The sequence below is a fragment of the Kogia breviceps genome, chromosome 5 (assembly GCF_026419965.1).
Source record: "Kogia breviceps isolate mKogBre1 chromosome 5, mKogBre1 haplotype 1, whole genome shotgun sequence".
Taxonomy (NCBI): Eukaryota; Metazoa; Chordata; class Mammalia; order Artiodactyla; family Physeteridae; genus Kogia; species Kogia breviceps.
The window spans coordinates 123,615,602-123,640,217 of record NC_081314.1 but is presented as its reverse complement, the minus strand read 5'-3'; the positions used below and the strand labels follow the sequence as shown (position 1 = coordinate 123,640,217).

At 36.9% G+C, this 24,616-nt stretch overlaps 1 long non-coding RNA gene across 1 annotated transcript in view; it reads left to right on the top strand.

Annotated features, from left to right (window-relative positions):
* LOC136794273 (uncharacterized) overlaps positions 1 to 23,847 on the top strand; it is a 173,003-nt gene extending 149,156 nt beyond the window's left edge. The window contains exon 3 of the long non-coding RNA XR_010840820.1: positions 23,787 to 23,847. This is a non-coding gene — a long non-coding RNA (uncharacterized lncRNA). The remainder of the gene's footprint in view (positions 1 to 23,786) is intronic.
* Positions 23,848 to 24,616: the final 769 nt, after the last annotated feature.

Genomic DNA, 24,616 nt, shown 5'->3' with positions numbered 1-24,616 from the left:
GGGATGTTTGCTGCATCTTTTATGTTATCTTCAATCTCGGATTCTAATAAATTTGGCTGCATGAGGAGACACAATATGTCTCCATCCCAGCGTGTTCTGCTGACTGTGTATATTTGGCCCTTTGGGTGCATATGACACCTGAATGCAGACACATAGCTGAGAAGCAGCAAGCAGAGGAGACAGGACTGAAGTCACTTCTGGGCACTCTTCATTCATGTGGCAGTGTGCAGGTTTTATGTTCACGTTCAATAACTCACATGCTGTTATGTAACTGCATATGTATGCTTTTGGGTGCATGTATGTATATGTATGTGTATGTCTGAAAAGGTAGTAAACTTGCAGAGGGAAGCAACTACAATTTCTATCTTTTTGTACAATTCCCTGACATTGGTACCTGGTATTGAAAAGGAATAAGGCAGGGATTTGTAGCCCCCCCCCAAAAAAGATTTAATTATTCATTGTGTGATTTTCCAATCCATGCCTCAAATTTTTCAAAACTCCAACATCATCATTTATTCAACAGACATATATTTAGTCTTTACTTTGGGCTAATCACTGCCCTGGACACTAGGAATATTTCTGTGAACAAAACAGAAGCATATACTTTAGTATAATATCACTAATAAAACATTAGTTTCTCTGTCCCTATCTAAACATACTTCTAATATTCCTAAATCTCTAGCCAAATGTATTAACTACTTTATGATAGTCAGTAATCACAGGATTCTGAGCTTGGTTCTCTTCATATTACAAATACAAAACATGGTCTTTATAATTAAGTATTTATAATCAAGTAATACACTGATTTGAAAAGTTACGTGTACTCAATGTTCATAGCAGCATTATTTATTATTGCCAAGATATAGAAGCAACCTAAGTGTCCAACAACAGATGAATGGGTAAAGAAGATGTGGTATATACACACAATGAAATATTACTCAGCCAAAAAAAGAATGAAATTCTGCCATTTGCAACAATGTGGATGGACCCAGTGGGTATTATGCTTAGTGAAATAAGTCAGACAGAGAAATACAAATACTCTATAATAGATTTATTTTAACTGAGTAAAATAATCTTAAAGATTACATGGAAGACTAAACACTTTAATCAAGCAAAGTATCATAAGGAAGATCAACAAAGGGAAATTTGCCTTTCTAGATATCAGATCATACACTTATGACACTGTAATAAAAATAATAGGAATTGATATAGGAATAACTGAATAGATTACAACAGAATAGAGAATCTAGTAATTGAATCCACTATCAACAAAAATTTAATACAGTATTCTTAAATAATTATAGTAGTAATTCAATATAGTTGAAAGAAGACAAACTATTTAATAAATAATCCTGCAGGGCTTCCCTGGTGGCGTAGTGGTTGAGAATCCGCCTGCTGATGCAGGGGACATGGGTTCGTGCCCTGCTCCGGGAAGATCCCACATGCCGCGGAGCGGCTGGGCCCGTGAGCCATGGCCGTTGAGCCTGCGCGTCCGGAGCCTGTGCTCCACAACGGGAGAGGCCACAACAGTGAGAGGCCCGCGTACCACACACACACACAAAAACAACCCCCCAAACCCCCCAAAAAAACCCAAAACAATAATCCTGCAACACTCCATACCCTGTGGAAGATCATATAAATATGGACCTTTCCTATACTATAAACACAAAATAATTCTAGATATTAAAACCTTATGTAAATAAAAGTAAACAGTTAAAATATTTCCAAAGAATATAGGATCATACATATACAGTCAGGGGAGAGAAATTCTTAGCTGAAAAGCCAGAAGCTATATAAGAAAAAAAAATAGGCAAAACCATTTCCATTAAGATGTAAAATTCTGATAAACTTGTATTAGGAAAAAGTAATTAGAGAAAACATAGTTAGGAAGAAAAGACATTTGTAAACAGGTGAGAAAGTATTATGTCTATAATAACCAAAATATTTTAAAAATTGACAAGAACAAGGTGTGTTATCAATAAAACCCTGGGTAGAGCACATGAGTACATAATTCACAGAAAGCATATCCAAATAGTAATTACATGAAAATTCATGATGATTGAACTAACCAGTAGCCAGAAAAATAGTATGTAAATTACATTAAACTGGCAAAGGAGAGTAAGAATGGTGGTACAAGACAACCTTGTACCACTATTCCTGGTCTTGAAGAATAGCGGTACAAGAAAACCCATTGGAGGTAGAACTTCAAGTAGGACAATTGCTGTCATTTTTGCCTAGAAGGAGAGATTCTCAGAGACTTCAAAGGAACATGATTGGAAAAGTGGTGACAAAGATGTCTGAGGAAAACATATGGGAATGGAAATGCACTATGAAGATATTTGTGTCCCATGGGCAGGCATACTCACCAAGGAGACTCAGTGGGTAAGATGACCTATTCTGTGAATGCCAGTCCATCTCTTTCCCTATGTGGGTTCCCAATGGATGTGAAGAGAGTAAACATGGTGGTAGGGATGCTGGTTATGCATGGGCTCAGCAACTTGGACTCTCATTTACCAAGATCAATATGGCAACAGCCATTCTGAGTGCCTAATCTATCGGCAGCAGAGGACAAAACTGAATCTCCAGTATGGCACCAGTTCCAGACGATCAGCCAACCACCTGGGATTAAGTTGTTAATATAGGTGCTCTTCCATCAGGGAAGGAGCAGTTCTTTGTTTACACTGAAGCAAACTTTCATTTTACAGCAAGTAAAATGTGACAAGAGGCTAATGCTCTTAGAATTAATTAACTTTACCATGTTAACTGGTAAAATACTTAAATGGACTTTTGATGATTCAGTTATGGCACCAGCTGGGTGACAACCCCCTGTGAGGGCTGGACTAATGTTTTCCAGGATGTGTTGTGTGCTTCCTCTATGATGGCTTTCCCCCCCAAAAGGCAGGATTGATGGTTCCAGGAATCAAGGGTTGAAAATGTGAGTTACTCCTTTTATTATTATGGCTAGTGATCCACTAGTGAATATATTTGCTTCTTGTACTCACAACTGTGGGTTCTGTTAGTTTTGTTCCCAAGGAAGGAAAGCTTCCATGGGGACATAGAAATGGTTCCATTAAACTGGAAGCTGACATGCAAGTTGGCCATTTTGACCTCCTCATGTTAGCGAATCAATAGGCCAAAAGGGGTTGACTCTCTTGGTGAGTGACTGATCATAATTATCAAAGGAAAATTGAGTTGCTATTATACGGTGGAGATAAAGAAGACTATGTCTGAAATGCAGGAGATCTTCTGAGGGTTCTCTTACAATTTCATGTCTTATGATTAAAGTCAACAGAAACTTACAACCAAACCAGGCACAATGACTAAATATCCAATCCATAAAGAATGAAGGTTTGACACACCCTTACAGACAAGGGAACACAACCACTGAAGTGCTTTCTGAGGGCAAAGGTGATACGGAACTGCCAAAGGAAGAAGTAAATCATACATACCAACTATAAGTATGAGTCCAGTGTAGAAATGAGGATTGTAATAGTTATGAATATTAATTTGTTATTTTCATATTGACATTTGCTGTGTATATTGAACATTTTTCCTTCTCTCTTATTTTCCTATTATGTAACATAAATATTTTAAAATTGCAGCCTGATATCTCAGTGTCATCAGAAACTCTTCAGGGTCTAAGATTTTACCCTACTTGCATGCTAATAGTCTAGCTGGTTTCATAATTACTGGCAGAAAACACAAGACGCTTGGATTAGAGACAAAAGACAGTTTTTTTCACTCACAGTAGTAACACTAGCCAGAATAACAGCCTTGTGCCAGCTCTTCAAGCCCCAATTTCTACAGGGTGATGTGATGAGAGTTAAGTGTTGCTTGCTCATTGCATTACACACATATAGGAATGGAACACTGATATTAGGAATACTAGATATTATAAAAGGAGCTGTTGGTCAGCCTGATCATATTCCCTTCTGGAGAGAAACATTATCTTTCTTACTCTAGAATGCAGTCTGCCTCCGGGAAGAGCGATAATTCTACCTTTATTATCTTAGAATATGAATATCTGTATCTTCCAAACATCCTTGAAAACACAGTCCAAAGAAATTAGCTGTTAAGGTCTTTGAAGACATGCACAAACATTTGAGACTTATGAAGAATCATCTTTCCAAACTCAATATTTAAGTTATAGGATGACCAAAAGGCAAGAGGGGCTCAACTAGAAGAAGGAACATCATCCAAAGATGGATAAAGGTACTTGTGTCTTCTTCTTGGGAGAGGTGGCCATATGATTAATTGTACAAGGGAGATTGCATCACATTTGCCAGAAGCATGATTTAAGTATTGTCTTTAAACGTTGAGTGTGGTTCAAAGAGGTACCTATATATGAGAACTGATCAAGAGGTTGATCGTGGTGCTTGTTGATTGTGTCAACTTAGGTTAAGTTGAAACTGCATTTCTCTAAATGTCCTTCTGCTATGGTCCTAGGTCAGGGTGTCCCACAAGAGAAATTTGCATTGGATTTGGAAGGTGAAAGTGAGTCAGGAGGCTCTACTTTCTGAAAGTCAATGTAGGGCACCAGATCTGCTGCAGCTTTTTCATGTTGCTGTGAACTTGCTAGTTCATCTTGTTGATAACATAGCAGCCAGGCCGAGGAGCCCTCCAGATTCTGCTGGAACTTCCACTTCAGTATTTCCAAGTTTGGGAGCAAGTATATTAATGGCTCTGTGGCAAAGGGCACCAGTTTTCCTGTGGGTCACCTGTGCCAGGTTAGACGAAAATTAGGTGTGAGCTCTGGTTTAAATTTATGGGTTCCAGTTTATCTGAATGGGCTCCAGTTTATCCCCAATCTGTCCAGTGCAGCTTTCCTTCCTAACTGTCGACCCTGCTAACCAGCAGTGACTTACACACAGCATCCGACACAGGTGACAAGCCTTTCCATGGACCTTCTCACCAGCTCCCATAATTTTATAAAATCTAATCCTTATAATAAATTCCTTATTCCATGTGGTTCACTTCTCTGATCAAACCCTAAGGGATTCAACTCCCAACTTTATATTAAGATGAATTCCTTAGGCATTATTTCTAATAATATTTATATTACTTTACAACATTAATTTAATTCTCTGTAATATTGTAGATTTTAATCTTAAATAGTTAGAACCATATTTCCATCCTTATAAGCTATAAATAGAAGACATTAATCATATTCTGAAGTAATATCCCATGTTTTCTATTGCTCCAAACATAAGAGGAATACATAAATATTATTTCTCATAAGTAAATGAGAATTAGGCCCTATTCAATAATAACTAGTAAAAAAATGAATATATTATTGTAGGAAACCTGGCTACACTGAAACACTAGAAAGGACTTGAATGTGTTGGATCATAGGAGAATAAAATAAGAGAAAAAAGAACAGGAAAGAGAAAAGAATACAGAATGAAGCAGTAAGGTAAGGAAGAAAAAATAATATTTCCCCAAATCTAGAATTGCTTGCCTTCCATTCTCTAGGCAAGAAACACATGGAATATATATATAGAGAAATCATTTTCTTTATTACTCATCTACTGCAATAAATGAATATGGATTTTTTGGATAAAGTTTAGAGACCTACATGGTTGATCTATAAATTAGTCACCACCACTTTATTACCTCCTATGCTGTCTAGAATTTTCTATGACTTGGTTAAGCCAAGGTCTTCTTCCCCTCATTTTTCTGATAGTAGCCATCTTATGCCATCATCAGCATTCTTTATCCCGACCAACTAAGGACCCTCTATTGTCCTCTACCAACTTATTCTACCTCACATCAAACATGGACAGGCATGCACGCACACGCACACACTCACGCACCCACAATTACATTCAGGGGGATTTTAAAGTTTACGGGAAATAAAAAGCTATTAATGGAGTAGCTATTCACCTTTTCTTCACTTTTAGCACTTTCATATACTACTTTTAATATATTTGTCCCTAAAGTTATATTTTAGTTTATGGAGTCTTTAGGGACAAACTCTTCAAAAGAAAATTGCACAATTATCAAGGTTTGTATACTTCACTGACTCAGCCCAAAAGAGATGCCAATTTATGCCAGTTAAGATGAAGAACTTTGCAAAAATCACAAAGTCACAATGATTTGGGTCATAGTAGATCTGCTGAATGAGTCAATAAAACACAAAAGCAGTGCTTCTTTGTTCTCACCATTTATATAGAATCAATATGTTAAAAAAAGAAAAGCAACACCCACTCTAGATTTAAAGAGAATAAATAACTAGAAGGGGATGGATGAGGAGAGTCAGAGTTAGAGGAACAGGGAAAACGGCCATGAGCAGTAAGACTACTAAATTGTCTTCATTTATTCATATATGTAAAATGCTTCATTCATCCTAAGTACCATCATGGGTTGAGGCTACTAATCAAAATAAAATTCATGCAAATATATGTACATGATTTGCAGATGAGCCATGGCCTCCAGGTTTTTGGAAATTTGCCAGTATTGTCCTTGATAAAGCAAAGTTAAGGCCCTTCCTAAGCTCTGAAATTGTCATTTCTTTGTTAGAAATGCAGAGTTCATAAACAGTGATGAGGGGAGAGAGTGAAATTGGACTGAGGGATTTTAACCTAGTGACAATCTTTATAAGAAGAACATACCCAGGTTTTCCTTACACCGCAGGAGTTATGAGCTCTGGAATATTTAAATATTTCCAAATGTAAAAGAATCACATTCATCACAAAATCAGTATGAAGGAATATGTTATTCTTTCATAAACAGATTTTTAAATTGTAAGCAGATTGTGACTCTTTAAATTTCTGAGTATTAAAACAATTTTATAATTTAAAATTTATCTCATCAAATGTTCTATGGGATATTGTTAATTATAACTGGGTTATCTTCCTTTGTTCAAATGAGGGACAGACACTGCACAGCAATAATTTTATATTATTGGTTCCATATTGTTCTGGATTATTTGGCTATCTTGAAGGTGGACATGCTGTCCTTGAGAAATAGTGTCATGTATTTGTCAGGGCGAGTATTGGGTAAATAAGTAGGAATCAAGAGAGAATTAATAAAGTTTATAAAAATTCAATAAAATATTCATGAATATAGGGTACATTTTTCATTCAGCCATTCATTCATCCCACAAGTATTATTAAGGTATTGAAGTAAGGTGCTAGGAACATAATGATTCATGAGATACAATCCCTACATTTAAAGTACTAAAAACCCAGTGGAAAAGATAGACAAGTAATCAAAGTATAGGTGCATGTAATTAAAGACGTAACAGAAGAGCACTGGGTGCTCTGGCTTGTCAAAGAAAAGTTCAAACCATTTTACACAGATGACATTTATTTTAAAAGATCTCCAAAGATGGCTACTATCATTTTCTTTCTTCCTTGTAGACATTTGGTGTTCCTTCCTTCAAGAGGTGGAAGTGTCTTTCCCCTCCTGCATAAGTCAGGGTTCCCCAGAAAAACAGAATCAATAATACACACACACACACACACACACACACACACACACACATCTCCTAATATATTTATTTTAAAGACCATTTGAAGAATGTGACTTAAAGTCAACTTGAAGAATGAGAAAGAGCCAGTCTGACAAAGAGCAAAGAAATGAATGCTATAGACAAAGGTGTGGCAAGTGCAACGGACTTGGGTAGAAGAAGTTGCCAAGGTTAAAGCAATGAAAGAATTTCAGTGTTTCCTGAGCAGGGTAACCCAAGAGAAGAGAGGGAAGATGAGGCAAGAGAGGAAGGAGAGGCTTGTTTATGCAATACTTTTTAGGATATGGGAAGAAATTTGGCTTTTATTCTTATGACTATTGTAAATATGGGAGTGTATTAGCTTTCTATAACCGCTGTAACAAATTACCACAAATTTAGTTCTTAAAACAATACACATTTATTATCTTAACAGTTCTTGAGGTCAGAAGTCTGAAATGCGTCCCAGTGGGCTGAAATTAAGATATCAGCAGGGCTGTGATCATTTCTGGAGTCTCTTTGGGGGTACCTATTTCCTTGCCTTTTCCAGTTTCTAGAGGCCACCTGCGTTCCTTGGCTTACAGCTGCTTCCTCCACCTTCAAAGTTTGCAGCATAGCATCTTCAAATCTCTCTCTGACTCTTCTTCCTCCCACTTTTGATTATGCTGAGCCCACTCAAACAATGCAGGAAAATCTCCTCATCTCAAGGTCATTGGATTAGCAACCTTAATTCCACCTACAACCTGAATTCCCCTTTGTCAGATAACCTAACATATACACAGGTTCTGGGGATTAGGATGTAGACATCTTCAGGGGGCCATTATTCTTCCTGCAACAAGATTGGCAAAGTGGGAGTCATCATGGAAGAAACGGCAGAGATGTCAGACTGGGTTGATTTTCATATAAACAGAAATTGTACCCATATCTATATTTATGTATACAGACACATCCAACTACAATGAGAGACTAACATTTTACTAAAATAAATCATTTTTAAATATTGAAAATAAGAAATCCTCCTAGGTAATTCTGATTGCCGAGTAAAGGCTCTTGTAGCCAAGTCATGCAAGGGAATCTCGCTTTCAACCAGGCTTACAGAATACTCATAGAAGCTGAATGTATAGTTCAAATTATTATTTGACCATCAAAAATTCTGATTGGATGACTTTGGGGTCAATTTTATTAAAAAAACAAAAAAGTGGTTCCTGGATTTTAGCGTTAACAACATCTTCTCTTGTTGGAAGCCCGTCTCTGGAAACGGATTTAAGAAAGACTCCACTACTCTGTTACCTTTGCAGAATAGGCTGATGAGACAAAGCTCCAGCTTTTCGAAGCCTACCTCTAAATCATGAACCATATCTTCAAAATGATTGAAATTCTTTTTTGAGAAATTTTGGTAGAAAGGGGGTGAGACCAGGGTCTCACTGTGGTCAGAATTCTTCTGACTACAAATGTCTGCTTTTCAATTTTTGGATTCAGTAGTATTAATTTTATTTACAGCTCTATAGAACTGCTTTATTTTGATAAGTGTTAACAAGACTCAAGGATTGATAAATATTTAAAGACATCCTTGTAATGTTCAACATAGCCTGAGCCATGCAATTAAAAAAAAATTTTTTTTTCCTCGGTACGCGGGCCTGTCACTGCTGTGGCCTCTACCGTTGTGGAGCACTGGCTCCGGACATGCAGGCTCAGCGGCCATGGCTCACGGACCTAGCCGCTTCGCGGCATGTGGGATCTTCCGGGACCGGGGCGCGAACCCGTGTCCCCTGCATCGGCACGCGGACTCTCAACCACTGTGCCACCAGGGAAGCCCGAGCCATGCAATTTTGAGGTGAGGGAGTTTACTTCCATCTGTTAGCTTTGTAAAACCCATGGTGACATTAAAAAAAATCATATGTATTTGCCAGAAATAATTTTATTACTCCTGTTGCTTCATAAAGTCCCCAAAGTGGAACCAAGAACCATTACATTTGCCTCTATTGGGTTTCACCTGCAGTACATTTAACTGTAGGGAAATTCTGCTTTGTTGAGTTCCCCAAGTTTGCTAATGTTCCTGATTTTCCAGGAAGTGATATTATTTACTATATATAAGGGTAGGACCTCATAAGTCATAGAATAGGTACAGATAAGTTTATCAAAAGAATTTTGTGTGCGTTATTTCCACACTATCCTTTTAATTTAATTGTGGGCTTGCTATAACTAATTAACAAGATTTGTTTCTAAGTGTATTCTTTCTTACATATTTTGTTAATTTGATTCTATACTGGCGGGAAGTAGGTTATAGTTATGCAAGTAACTACATTATACCCTGAAAAGTAAAGAAGCTCAGTAAAAGCATTTGAATGCTTTTGAACATTGTTCTAGACAGTTTTTCAGACAAAAACTACCAATATGCATCATCATTCTGTATATTTATTATTCTTTACTTATAGGGTTACAATCTATAACAAGTTTCTGTGTGAAATATCTTTCTTGAATTTTGAGTGGTCAGAACCAGTTACAATGAGAAAAGTGTTTTATTTCAGTTTGTACAAATTTATTTTACTAAAATTAAGAATCTTGGAAATTATTTTTAATTGGTTTGGCAGAGCAACACAATCAAAATATCAAATGCTTGTCAGAGAGATAACCTTTTACAACTTTATCAAGATAGGGTAGGTGTAGTAACTAAGTGCACATAATTTGAGACACTGTCTCCAGTTCACAAGATGTCTTTAAAAGACATCAATATTTATAATTCAATTTAGTTTAACATATGTTTATATCCTCATAATCTTAAATAATTTATGGAAATAATAATAATTGATCTTCCCTATAAACCTAGCATAGGAAATTCAGCAAATTTTTTTTTTTTTTTTGGTACGCGGGCCTCTAACTGCTGTGGCCTCTCCTGTTGCGGAGCACAGGCTCCGGACGCGCAGGCTCAGCGGCCATGGCTCACGGGGCCCAGCCACTCCGCGGAATGTGGGATCCTCCCGGACCGGGGCACGAGCCTGTGTCCCCTGCATCGGCAGGCGGACTCCACCAGGGAAGCCCTAGCACATTTTAAACAATGAGAATTGCCATAAAAAATTGTAACCAAGTCTTTTTTTTTTTTTTTTTTTTTGCGGTACGCGGGCCTCTCACTGTTGTGGCCTCTCCCGTTGCGGAGCATAGGCTCCGGACGCACAGGCTCAGCGGCCATGGCTCATGGGCCCAGCTGCTCCGCGGCATGTGGGATCTTCCCAGACTGGGGCACGACCCCGTGTTCCCTGCATCGGCAGGCGTACTGTCAACCACTGCGCCACGAGGGAAGCCCTGTAACCAAGTCTTAACATGCTTACTGTGACAGAATGCAAAAATGGCCAGAGATTATTCTACCCCTTTATGCATCTTGCTCTTTGTAGTGTGACTTTGCTGCTCTATCCATCAAGAGGTGGAATTCATTTTTCCACCTCTTGAATGTAGGCTTGGTTATGTGACTTGCTTTGGGCAAAAATAGATATTATCAAAGGTAACATAAAATGAAACCAGAGAAATACTGCACACTGAGAACTTCTCTTGTGACTCTTAGGTATTTTGCCATGACTGAATAAGTCCATGTTAATGTGCTGGATGATGAGAGACTCACGCCAAAATCATCCCCCCCCACCCAAAGTGATATCAAACCTACTGCCAGATATGTGAACTAGGCTGTCTAAAAATTTCTAGCAGCAGACTGCTAGACCAGAGAAGAAGAACCAGCAGGCAAACCACAGAATCATAAAAAATTATAAATGTTTATTGTTTAAAGCAAATATTTAACACAGCAAAAGCTAATGATGTAAAAACTGGTATCTGAATGAGAGTGTTGCCCATTTTAGGTTTTGTTTCCATAACAATTTGTATATATATATATATTATTGGCTTTGGATTCAGGCTGTAGATGGAGGTTGAAAAACAATGAGGCAACTGTTAGTAGAGACTGAAAAAAATGGTGAACCATGTTATGACACAGTAGAACATTTTGCAAAACTTTCATTTACAGGAAGTTGGACAGAGGACCCTTTGTAATAATACCTCTAAACGTTCTAAATTAAACATAAGAGCACTCAGCAAGACAAATAGGCTCCTAATAATCCTAAGGACATTTTTTTTTCTACAGCAGCTTGCCACATCCAAAGTAGAGAGAGCCTTGCCTTGAGAAAATGTGGTTGCAAACTTTGGGAGTAGAGAATTTTAGGACTCACATGGAGTGGATGTGCATGAGATTCATAGGCAATCCATGAAGTTTTAAAGACCATTATACTAGCAAAAGAACTGCCTGCTTGGATGAAAGGGGATTGCAGTAGTTCAAAAAGAAGTTAGATTTCTTGGCTTCTAACATTCTATGGATAGAAAGCAGAATGAGAATCACGGACATTTCTTACCTGAAGAGATGAAAACCCTAGAGGTGGAGCCAAGAGACTCAGAGGATTGTGGACAAACAAATTACTCTCAGGGAGCAGAAATGGACTCTAATCAAGGAGCATCCCCAGACCCAGAGTTGGGGAACCTTTTAGCATGTGCCTGGATGGATTATTGAATTGGTTCAGATCAAGGGCTTCTCTGTGCCTCCCATTCCTTTCCTTTTTGATTAGAAGCAACTATCGCAGTTCTCTTGCTCCCTTCTCACCCTGTTAGATTAATTGGCAGCAGATAACTTATGTTTTTAGTTCACAGTTGTCTGGATGAAGAGCAGCTGCACCCAGTGAGCCACATTCACATCTAGACAAGAAGCAGATCATGAGAACTTGAACTTCAAGCCAGATGCCATAAATGGCATAACTGAATCAGACTTTTGGCATCTGGGAAGGGTGAGCATATGTTACACAAAGTAAGAATAATTTGTGGCCAGAAGGCAGTCTGTGGTAGATTGCAAAAATTGCTACAAATTTTCCATCTGTTTAGCATATCTCTTTGCATTCTGATTTTACAGCTCCTCCCATCAAGAGGTAGAGTCTGTTTCTTGAATCTAGCTCTTGAATCTGGGCTTGGTCATGTGACTTGCTTTGGCCAATGAGATACTAACAAATATGATACAAGCACAGACTCTAAAGGACTTGGAACTTGTGGGAACTTGTTCCCATTTTCTGTACTTGGAACTCTGCAACTACGACCACATCAACAGTCCTAGCCTGTTGGATGATGATAGCCAAGTCATCTCCATCACCACAGGTGACGTTGAGCCAACTGCCTGAGGCCATCCTACAGCATCCAGCTTCAACTGAGATAGCCAGACAAGAGAATCTGCTCACCTAATCCATTATCTCATATAAAATAGTAAAAGTATTATTGTTTGAAGCCACTAAATTTTGAGGTGTTTTGTGATCCATTAAAAGCTAACTGATATACTGTATTCCTCATTGCAGTAAGATAGAAGATGCATAGTTTCATTTAAGAAAAAAACAATAAGCCAATGTAATTCATTGAAAGAGTTATCTTGATTGAAAGGGAGAGTACACAAATGAGAATGCTTATAATTCTTCCAGGTTTATTTGTCAAATATGAACAAAGAAGCTTTCACTAGTTCATTTAATGACTGTTAATAGCTTAATGGTCATTTGAAAGTATTTTTTCATGTCTAGAAATCAACCTTTAGCATCACAGTTTGACTTTTCCTGAACATGCAGAGAAAGATTCTTTTTCTTTATGGGACAACACATTTAAAGCACAAAAATTCATTTTTTTAAACTTATCTCTTTTAAACTTAAGAAATCATAATATAGTTTATTAATCCCTTCCTGAGGAAGGCAAAACCATACCAATTTGCTTTCTCAGGAAATATTTAACATGCATACAATGAAAGGATCTTATCAAATTTTGGTCAAGCTAGAGAATTTTGTGTTTCCTCATGTCTCCGGAATATGTCATTTTTCCTAGTGTTGAACCTTGAATATTTATTTAGATTGGATTGGAGTGTATAAGCTAAGAAAGTGTGAGGTATAGAGTTTATCATTAAAGAATATTTCTACCTATTTTTCCATATAAAAGAAAATTATAGACTTTTTAAGAAGATTTCTTGAACAGTATAATTAACAGAAGTTCATGAAGCTTCATCCAAACCAGAAGGTCATTATCATTCCATTTACCTTCTTTATCAATATACTTTTCCGACTCCTTCAAATAAATGTTGACATCAAAGCAAGGCCTTTTGTTCTCTAAGCCATGCCAAATCTGCTTCTAATTCTTTATTTGCACATCTTTCCATCTTTTTGACAATAGATCTATCTGTTTTATTAGGTATCCCTATAGTTCATGAAAATGAGAGTCTTATGATCTCTAAACTTTTAAGGATATTTCCAAATGAAAATGACATTAGTAAAAGGAAGTAGAATTGCAGACTTTGGATTGTACGAAGCTAAGTCTCTTTCTTCTGTAAAACTGACAGAGGCTTTTCTGAGTCACAAGCAATGACATACAGAAAAGTAATTGTGTTAGACAACTTAAGAAGGATTGATTACCGGAAGGGAGAGAAAGGTAGGAAGCATAAATCATTTCCATATTCCTGATGTTAGCAACTTAGAAGAAAGATTTGCTGATATTAATGGGAAGGAAAATGAAGGAGGAAAAGATTTAAGGGAAGAGGAAAATGAAGAGTCAGTTTTGGATATATTACATTTTAAGAGCTTGTGATACATCCGAACAGAGGCATCAGGTAGGGAAATGGACATATGAGTCTGGATCTCAGAAGAAATTACAGGGCTGGATATATAAATTTGGGAGACAACAAAGCTAATGGAATAGATGAGATGACTCAGAGAGAGAGAGTTTAGGGAGAGACCACAATAAGGCTTAAAACCGAAGCCTAAGAAATCATTTGACATAAACTCACAAAAGGCCAAGTATTTGGATGCTTTTATATTTTTATTTAAGACAGTGACATGCTCAAAGGAATTCTACAGGACGTGAGAAATACGTACTATGATTAGTCAATAATGATGCGTTTATCACAATAGTAGAAGACCAGGAATGATTTACCTAAGCTGGAAAATAATTGAGTAAATTATGAACATCCTTATGATATTTCAATTGAGTGTAAAAATCTCATTGTAGTAGAAATGTTTGGCATGGAAAATTGTTGACAACAGATTAATAAGAGGGAGAAATAGACTGTACATTCTTCATGTAGAATAAAATATTATTTGAAAATAAATATAAACGTAATATAAAAAAAGACTAGAGGTACACGTAGAAATATTGAGTGGTCATTCCTTTGCACTGTGAATATAGATGTTTCTGTGTTTTTTTCCTTTCCTTTGTGGTAAAGGTTTACTGCATTGAGCACAACCATGCTTAAAAAAAAGATTCTCTGGGCTTCCCTGGTGGCGCAGTGGTTGAGAGTCCGCCTGCCGACGCAGGGGACACGGGGTCGTGCCCCGGTCCGGGAAGATCCCACATGCCGCGGAGTGCCTGGGTCCGGTGAGCCATGGCCGCTGAGCCTGCGCGTCCAGAGCCTGTGCTCCGCAACGGGAGAGGCCACAACAGTGAGAGGCCCACGTACCTAATAATAGTAATAATAATAATGCACCAGACATTTGCAACAAAGGGGATGTAGGAGGAAATGTCTGTGAAAATAACATTATAGTTTTTGAGTGCTTGATTTTTGCTAGGTACTATGCTATGCTAAGTGCTTTATGTGGACTATCTCATGCAATTCTTATAAAAATCATGTAAGATGGTTGACTATTATTATTAGCTTTTTAAAAATTTTAAGAAAATCTTATTAAGACTATTTTTAAGTGCAGTTTTACGTTCAGATCAAACTTTGGGGGAAGGTAGAGATCTTCCTTGTACCTCCTGCCTCCATATCTGCATAACCTCCCCCATTATCCACATCCCCCGCAAGAGTGGTACATTTGTTACTACTGATGAGCCTACATTTACACATCATAACCACCCAAAGTCCAGTTTACATTATGGTTCACTCTTGGTGTTGTTCATTCTATAAGTTTAGGTAAATTTATAATGACATGTATCCATCATTATGGTACCACACAGACTATTTTCACTGCCCCCTAAATACTCTGTGCTTCGTCCATTCAACCCTCGCTGCTCCCAACCCCCAGAAACCTCTGCTTTTTTTTTTACTGTTTCTATAGTATTGCCTTTTCCAGAGTGTCACATATTTGGAATCATGCATTCTGTAGCCTTTTACTTCTTTCACTTAGTAATATGCATTTACAATGTCTCCATGTCTTTTCATGTCAAATGGCTTGATATCTCATTTCTTTTTAGTACCGAATAATATTCCATTGTCCGGATGCATCACAGTTTGTTTATCCATTCACTTACTGAAGGACATCTTGGTTGCTTCCAAGTTTGGGCGATATAAATAAAGATGCTCTACATCTGTGTGTAGGTTTTTGCGTGGGCATGTTTTCAACTACCAAGGAGTGTGACTGCTGGATCATATGGTAGGAGTATGCTTGGTTTTGTAAGACAGTACCAAACTGTCTTCCAAAGTGGCCATGCCATTTTGCATTCCTACCAGCTATTATTACCTTTTAACAGTTGAAAAACATGAAGATTAGAGAGTTTACATTATTTGACCAATATCATACAACAAAAAATTAGAAGAGCTGGGATTTGTGCACAAACATGTTTAATTCCAGTCAGAGCTCTGCTCATATCCAGGACACACGTATAGTGGGAGTGAGTCTTCCAGTTCCTGATGGCTACACCAGTGGTTGAAGGGAGTAGAGATTAATCATTTGTCTTAGTTTCTCCAATAAAACAAGCTGTATCTACACCAGAGTCCAAATAAGCACCCACATAGAAAAAAATGCAACGTATCAATATTTGCTTGTAAAATTCTTTTTTTAACCTTACTCCTAATTATAATGTCATATATGAAAATTTATTTGTGGGTATGGATTAACATGATAATGAAGACAGTTTTTGAGGACAATGAGCATATAGACGTTACCTCAGAGATAGTCTGATAATCTCATTTTGCAGATGGAAATGTTCAATTCAAAGTGAAAAATCTGGCCAATATAACATCAAAAATAGAAACGAGGTCTACAACATCCCACTCTGGGGCTCTTTTCTTCAACTGATCTGGGGGTCCTTGGGACCTTTGCAGGGATCCATAAGGCCTGAGTCTTTCCATAGTAGTACCCACATGTTATTAATATTTGCCTTGCTTACTCTCATTCCCTCACTAGCTTACAATAGTTTTCCAGAAGCTGCAGTGTCTATGACTTCAGAACAGATTGAAGGCAAAAGCAGATATGCAAATGTAGACAATTAAGCCAGTCAATAAAAATATTTATAAAAATGTGAAACAATGCCATTCTTCTCAATTATATATATAATTTTGGAAAATAGCACGCTTTCTCATAAAAATGTATTGTTTATGTTAACATGAAATCTGTTTATTATTTATGTTTTAGTAAATTAAACGTTTCCAAAGTTTCTCAGTTTTAATTTCTAATAGAGTAAATAATAATAGGTATAATCTACATAAATATACTTGACATCCTCAGTAATTGTTAATAAATTAAAGTGGTCTTAAGGTCAAAAGTTTGACAACTGCTGTATTAGAGAACATTTACTTAAAATATTTTTAAGCGTTGTGGTTACTAAGGAAACAGTATTACTTTAATATATATTGCATTTAAGTGTTTCACGTGTTTATATATTCTATATATTTTTGTGACCAAAAAAAGACCTTCATATTGTAGTGAAATTTACCTTGTATCTACAAATTCCATATTTCAATGTTTAATCACACTACCCAATGATTAAATTAAATCTTACACAAATGTATTCTTTTCTTCTTATTAGAGAAATTTCCAATTTCTCTAATTGGAATACCAATTTCAAAATATTTCAGCACAGAAAGCAATTTTATAACCTGTTAGATTACTTCTCATCTTTATTACTAATTTAAATAATATTTCTTGAAGTTAAAGAAGCATATTGTTTCAGGAAAATTAGATGCTTTCCCTTGGTATGCATGCTTAAAATATATGCTAATATTGCAGTGAGAATCATTATTGGGTTTTTCTATGTAGTGCTGAAAGGAAAAACAATTAAAACTGCTTTAGAGTATCAATAATTCATGAGAGAAAAGTCTATCCCTGCTAGACTATATCTTAAAAAAAAATCCTAGTAAAACAAGAGAGAGCCTCATGAGTCTTTCCCAGGAGAGAAGCCCTTCCTTTTATGAGGTAGTTCATTTCAAGCTGCCCATGGGCTTCTAAAATAGCTATATGTCTTCCTATTCTTAATTTGTCTTCTCCATAAGTTAAAAGTAGAAATGAAGCTTTAACAAGAAGCCACTTGTAAAAGTAAATGAATGAATGAACGTCTAGGGAATACGTTCTGCATCTTTTTGATTACCCAGCATAGGACCTAGCATGATGCCCTCCATGTTAAAAGAGCCAGTAGGCAGTGTTTAGACGTTCCATCCTCACCTATGTTTTAGAATTCCATCCCTCCAGCTCTGCTTCTTAAATCTCCCACTTGCTTGAAACCTGGGGTTTCCTAAATGATTTCCAGGCCTGCTGTCATATCCGATTTTTAATAGGAATCTCTAAAGTGAACTATAATTTGAAAATACGTAATCGAGGACACTGTGGGATTCTCAGCTTTAGGCAATATGTTCTGTTGGGTAAAAGAAAGCTCTGGCAAACAGCAGACCCAGATTCTTTCACCAGCTGAGCTCCCGACTTGTTCTATAATTTCAATCAAGTCACTCTGACAACCATTGTCTGTCTATTTCAGTAGTGGAATCTACAGAAGTCCTAGCCTGCCTGACTCCCTAACAATGATCATGTGAGGATTAATGAGATAAAGGCTGTAGAAATATTTTGTCCCCTTGGGGAAAAACACTCTGAAAATAAAGGTATTAGAGAAAATCTCTGGATATGGCTTTCAAGAACTCAGATTCCCAAGTCTCATGTTGTATGCATGTTTTCTGGCAATTAGATCATTATTGCTTTTTCTCCTGTAATTAAAACAATACCAAAAAGCAATCTCCTTTTGAAATAGAGCAAAGAAAGATTTTCCTTCTGTTTCTTTCATGTACAGTGTATTTTCTGAATATAAGCATATTGCGTTATAGTGCAAGTTGGCAGTTTTACCCTCAAATACACTCAGCTGTTGACTGGACCTCAGTTTTACACACCCAATTGCACACTGTTTAATTGCCCATCTCTGCCAGTAGCATAAATATATATTTATATTTGTAAGCTCTTGTATATGTTTTACATGTATGTATACATGTATTGACTCTGCTTTTATTGCGTTCTTGGAGTGCATATTTTTTAAAAACATGGTTCTGTCTGTGCATTTTAACAGAAATAAAACCCCTCAAGCTTTCTGTTTAAAATCATGCCCACAGGCATAGACTGAGAGGCATGCCTGCTATGATTTCACCTTCCCATACTTCAAAAGAATGTGTGAATGTTTGCGTTTGGGGAATGGATGAGGTAGGGAAAGGAGGTTAGGAAGAAAATCCTTTGTGAATGTAAAATATTCCCAGTGTATTCTTCAGCATCTAAATATCTGAATTCAATTCTTTCACATGGCTCTTCAGTTTAAAATGTTGGGCTTTGACTATATTTTATTGTGGCCTAATTTCATATTATCCCATCACCAAATACCCTTGGAACACTTTTCCTTTTGCATCAATCTCTCAAAAAATGGATAAATTGCTCTAAATTCCACATTAAAGCTAACAAAAGCTTTTGAAGAAGTTGCAAAGTATTGAAAAATAAGATTTAGCATGAAAATGCCTTCCGAATAAACCACAAAAATGCCCTCTGTGATGGTCTGTGATGAGGGAACCTGCTGGCCACATGGTAATGACGTGAGGAATTCCAACAGCTCCCTCTGAGTTGGGGAGATAATTGCTTCAGTAGAGTTCATAAACCCTCAAGCTCAATTCATCCAGTGAAAAATCCTAAATAAAATGTCACTGCAAAATAAAATCTCTACACATGGATGTCTGCTGCTTTACAGCACAGAGACCTACTACTCTGGAGACTTGTCAGTTTTGAAATCTAAAGTAATGCATTATCCTACAGGGCCTGGTCCATGCCAGCTAAAACAGATGTAGCATATTTGTTTCTGGAGTGTGCTCTGCTGGGGAAAAATACCTCTTTTTTTTTTTTTTTCCTTTCTCATTTAGAGACTGAAGGTTAAGAAAAATAAAACTTGCTTTTGGATTGTGATTTATACTACATTTCAATATCGGACAAATGTGCATGACTGCTTTACAGGTGCCCGAAAATAGAGTTTTAACATAGGATCATTGTCACGATTCATATTGTGGTATTAGCACTTTCTACTATTGCAAAGTGGCATTGTTTTAATATGAGAGGACATAATAAAAACATAACATAGTCAAGAAAGAATTAACCATATATGGCAAACGTTCAACTTATCACTAATGTCCTAGCCAGAAAACAAACCCTAAACATCAGAGTAACTGTGAAATTCACATTTGTTCATAGACTATGAAATGCAATTCATTGCTAATATTCTAAAGCTTTTAGAGTAGTTTTAAATATACCCTAAAACTGAATAATGGTTACATCCTTTATGTAAATTAATGTCCCCTTCCCCCCCAAAAAGAAAAACCTACATAAGTCGAAGAATACATATTAAATAAAGTCTATCCCCTAAAACAAATCAGAACTAAATCATACACATTTAGACAGAATTTAAATTCTTTAAAATTTTCATGTTAATTTCATTGATAGGGTATATTAGATCTTCTTTTTATTGGAGTAAGATTGCTTTACAATGTTGAGTTACTTTCTGCTGTACAATGAAGTGAATCAGCTATATGTATACCTATATCCCTTCCCTCTTGGCCTCCCTCCCCACCTTCCACCCCTGCATCTAGGTCATCACAGAGCACCAAGCTGAGCTCCCTGTGCTATATAGTAGGTTCCCACTAGCTAGCTATTTTACACATGGTAGTGTATTTATGTCAAACCTAATCTCCCAATTCATCCCACCCTCCCCTCTCCCCACTGTGTCCACATGTCCATTCTTTATATCTACATCTCTATTCCTGCCCTACAAATACGTTCATCTGTACCATTTTTCTAGGTTCCACATATATGCGTTAATATACAATATTGATTTTTCTCTTTCTGGCTTACTTCACTCTGTATGACGGACTCTAGTTCCATCCACATCTTACAAATGACCCAATTTCATTCCTTTTTATGGCTGAGTAATATTCCATTGTATATATGTACCACATCTTCTTTATCCATTCATGTGTCATTGGACATTTAGGTTGTTTCCAAGTCCTGGCTATTGTAAATAGTTCTGCAATGAACATTGGGGTACCTGTGTCCTCTTGAATGATGGTTTTCTCAGGGTATATTATATCTAAAAGCTGATGTAAGTTTGAGATTAATTTTCCCTTCTTGTTAGAAAACCTATCAGTTACTCATTTTACATGCAGAATCTTCTTAACTTATGTGATCTGCTCTTTCTTGCTTCAATGATAGAAATAAATCAGTGCTGAGAGAGGCATTCTAATGGAAACAATGCAAGAGTGTCAAAAAATAATGTGATTTATCTCAAAGGAAGTAAAAACCAGGGAAATACTATTCTAGAAGCCTAAAAAGAAAGTGAGTCATATTCTCCCAGAGTTTATGCTGGGCCTTGGTCGTCAGACAAGCAACCTTGGAAGTTAGTGGCCACTGTAACACCACATGACCTCTTACTAGATAACGTGTTACAGTAAAATAAATAGTAATCTTAGAATCAAAAAAAGCTTTTTTTTTTTTTTTAATTTCAAAGATGGACATCTATGTCTCGACTTCTTTTTTTATTTTAAGGGAAAAACTTGCACTTGCTCTCTGGGTTTCCCATTTTCTTTTGAAAGGCACTTCTTAGTATACTTCTGATGAAGTTGACTCTTGCTGTGGAAAAAGAAACAGTGTCACAGAATTTAAATTGCATTTTCAGGAAGAAAAGAGAGAAGCACTCAGCTGTTGGCTGTCCACACCCTACTTTGGTTTAAATGTATGTACTTTTATAATACAAGAGTACATCCAGGATATACTCTTGTATTACAGGGTGTGGACAGCTGACTGCTGAGTGCTTCCCTCTTCAATAACAAAAAAGCAAACAATCAAATTAAACAATGGGCAGAAGACCTAAATAGACATTTCACCAAGGAAGACATACAGATGGCCAAGAGGCCCATGAAAAGATGCTCAATATCACTAATTATTAGAGAAATGCAAGTCAAAACTACAATGAGGTATCACCTCATGCTGGTCAGAATGGCCACTATCAAAAAAATCTAGAAACAATGAATGCTGGAAAGAGTGTGGTGAAAAGGAAATCCTCCTGCACTGTTGGTGGGAATGTAAATTGATACAGTCACTATGGAGAAAAGTGTGGAGATTCCTTGACAAACTAAAAATAGAACTACCATATGACCTAGCACTCCCACTAGTGGGCATATACCCTGAGAAAACCGAATTCAAAAAGAGTCATGTACCACAATGTTCATTTCAGCACTATTTACAATAGCCAAGACATGGAACCAACCTAAATGTCTATCGACAGATGGACACAATATACAACGGAATATTACTTTAGCCTTAAAAAGAAAAGAAATTCAGTTATTTGTAGTGAGGTGGAGGGGCCTAGAGTCTGTCATACAGAGTGAAGTAAGTTAGAAAGAGAAAAACAAATACCATATGCTAATGCATATATATGGAATCTAAAAAAAAAAAGAAAAATGGTACTGATGAACCTAGTTGCAGAGTAGGAATAAAGATGTAGACATAGAGAATGGACTTGAGGACACAGTGTGGGAGGCAGAAGCTGGGGCAAAGTGAGAGTAGCATTGACATATATACACTACCGAACATAAAATAGATAGCTAGTGGGAAGCAGCCGCATAGCACAGGGAGATCGGCTTGGTGCTTTGTGACCACCTAGAGGGGTGAGATAGGGAGAATGGGAGGGAGATGCAAGAGGGAGGGGATATGGGAACATGTGTATGCATATGGCTGTTTCACTTTGGTGTACAACAGAAACTAACACAGTATTGTGAAGCAATTATACTCCAATAAAGATCTATTAAAAAAAAAAAACCAGAGTACATCCTAAGAGCATCCCCTCAAATTGCCTTGTGATCAGTAGGAGGAGTAAGGGCTTATGACCCTGGGAAAATAGAGGGGAAGGTGAACTTGGTAATCATAAGTTAGCAAAGATCAAGCAGACAATTTTAGAATGTTCGTAGCATTTGTCCAGTAAAGATGAAGTGAAGGAACTCAGAGTTATGTGCAGTGATGACTTATATTGGAGAGGCTGATTTATAGAAAGGTACTTCATAAGTTCAAGTGCTTTAAATATGCAGTACATCAAAACGTAATATACTAAAAGCTATTGGTGCCACTTCTGGATCTCCAAGAATTTCTCTTACTGGCTGCTGCAGGAACTGCTGCTTAGATATAGGATTGGAGCCACCTTGCTCCGAACCTTAGGCATCCAGGTGACTATTGTCGGGATATATAAGCCCTCCCCTCTTACCTAATGAGCACATTTTTCCTGGGAACATTCCCATGAGAAATCACTTGTACAAAAATTCCCATTATAGGAACTGCTTCCATGGCACCCTCTCTAAGACACATATACCAAAATTGGCAAAGTTCTCAATGTACTAAGTGAAGAAAGAGTTTTCCAACTTCATAGTCCTTTGCAACCCAACCACACAATGTTAGAGTTGGCAATGACCATATAATCCATTAACTCTTAAGTAAATTTAGGAAACTAAGGCCCCAAAGTGACTTGTACAAAGTCACTCAGATATTTAGTAAAAGGGTCAGGACTAGGACCCCAAATCCCTAACTACCAGTCTGGTGCTTATTTCACTTCAATATCACAAGAGTGTTTTTGAAATGTATTCCCTTTTTGTGACTTACAATTCATAAAATTATTTGCAGAATCGCTGTTTTCACATCTTGCTGTGAAAACGGTTCTTCTCTGATGAAAGGCTCATGCATGTCAGCTCAATAATAAAAAAATATTCTGACTTAAGATGGGGAAGATCAGACATGGGCCACTTTTGTAATAATCAAAAGACAATAAATAAATAGATAAATAGATAAAATAAAACCTAACATTCACTGAAGTCTTACTATGAACTTGGTCCTCTGCCAGTTGTGTTATATGTATTATTCCATGGTATACTTAGAACAGCCTAATGTGGTAGGTACTATTATAATCTCCTGTTTAGTGGTGGGGAAACAAGGCTCAGAGATGAAAATGTATATGTAGCTTTTTGTATTAAAGTCAGGGTCAAGGCCAGATCTGATTTGCCCATCCTTGTCTTCATAATCTCCAGGTTGCATAATCTCTGTAGGCTCCCAGAAGAACATCGTGCAACAGAGGAGTCTCGGTGATCCCTAGAACATCCCCTTTTACCTTCTGTCATTAATGGCAATTGTGTGATGAGATTAACCAAGGAAAGCATGTCAAGCAACTGATAAAAAGGGTCTTTATTTGGATGAACATATTCAAGAGAACAATTTGCACCTTTCTTAAAGTGAGACTAATGCATATTATTTCTGCCCTGATCCGTAAGTAATATTATTGTATTTATTGATTTATTATTCTATCAGGGAAATAGTTGATGAGTATTTCAGAAGCATAATAGTTACATTATACTGCAACAGGCTAAAATGTCAGCCCCTGTCTTGGAATATCCCAGGATGGTAGCCAATTTTAACTGGTAGCTATGTGTGACTTCATAAACCTTCCTGACTGACAATGCAGCCGTAATTCCCTACTACAAAATATGACATTATCTGAGTAATGGGTAACGGGGGCTATGGGTTGTAAAAGCAATCATTTACCATGGTTCCACCAGGAGGGCCTCATCTCAGAGTGGTCACTGACTCTGAAATACTGAAATAGTTCAATCATTGGATTGGGTTTGCTCTAATTGGAATACCAATTCACATTTTGTGACCGGTTTATAACAGGGATTCATTTCATGAACAGAATAGCAATATACATTCTTTTTTATTTTAAATTAATAATTAAATGAATAAATGCCATGCAATTTGTATGTATAAATTATGTATAAATAAACCATTTTAAACTCACTCTGATGGAAAATTCAAGGTTAAAGGTTTTATAGTCCAGAATTCTGCATTTTTCGGTCTCAGTTTT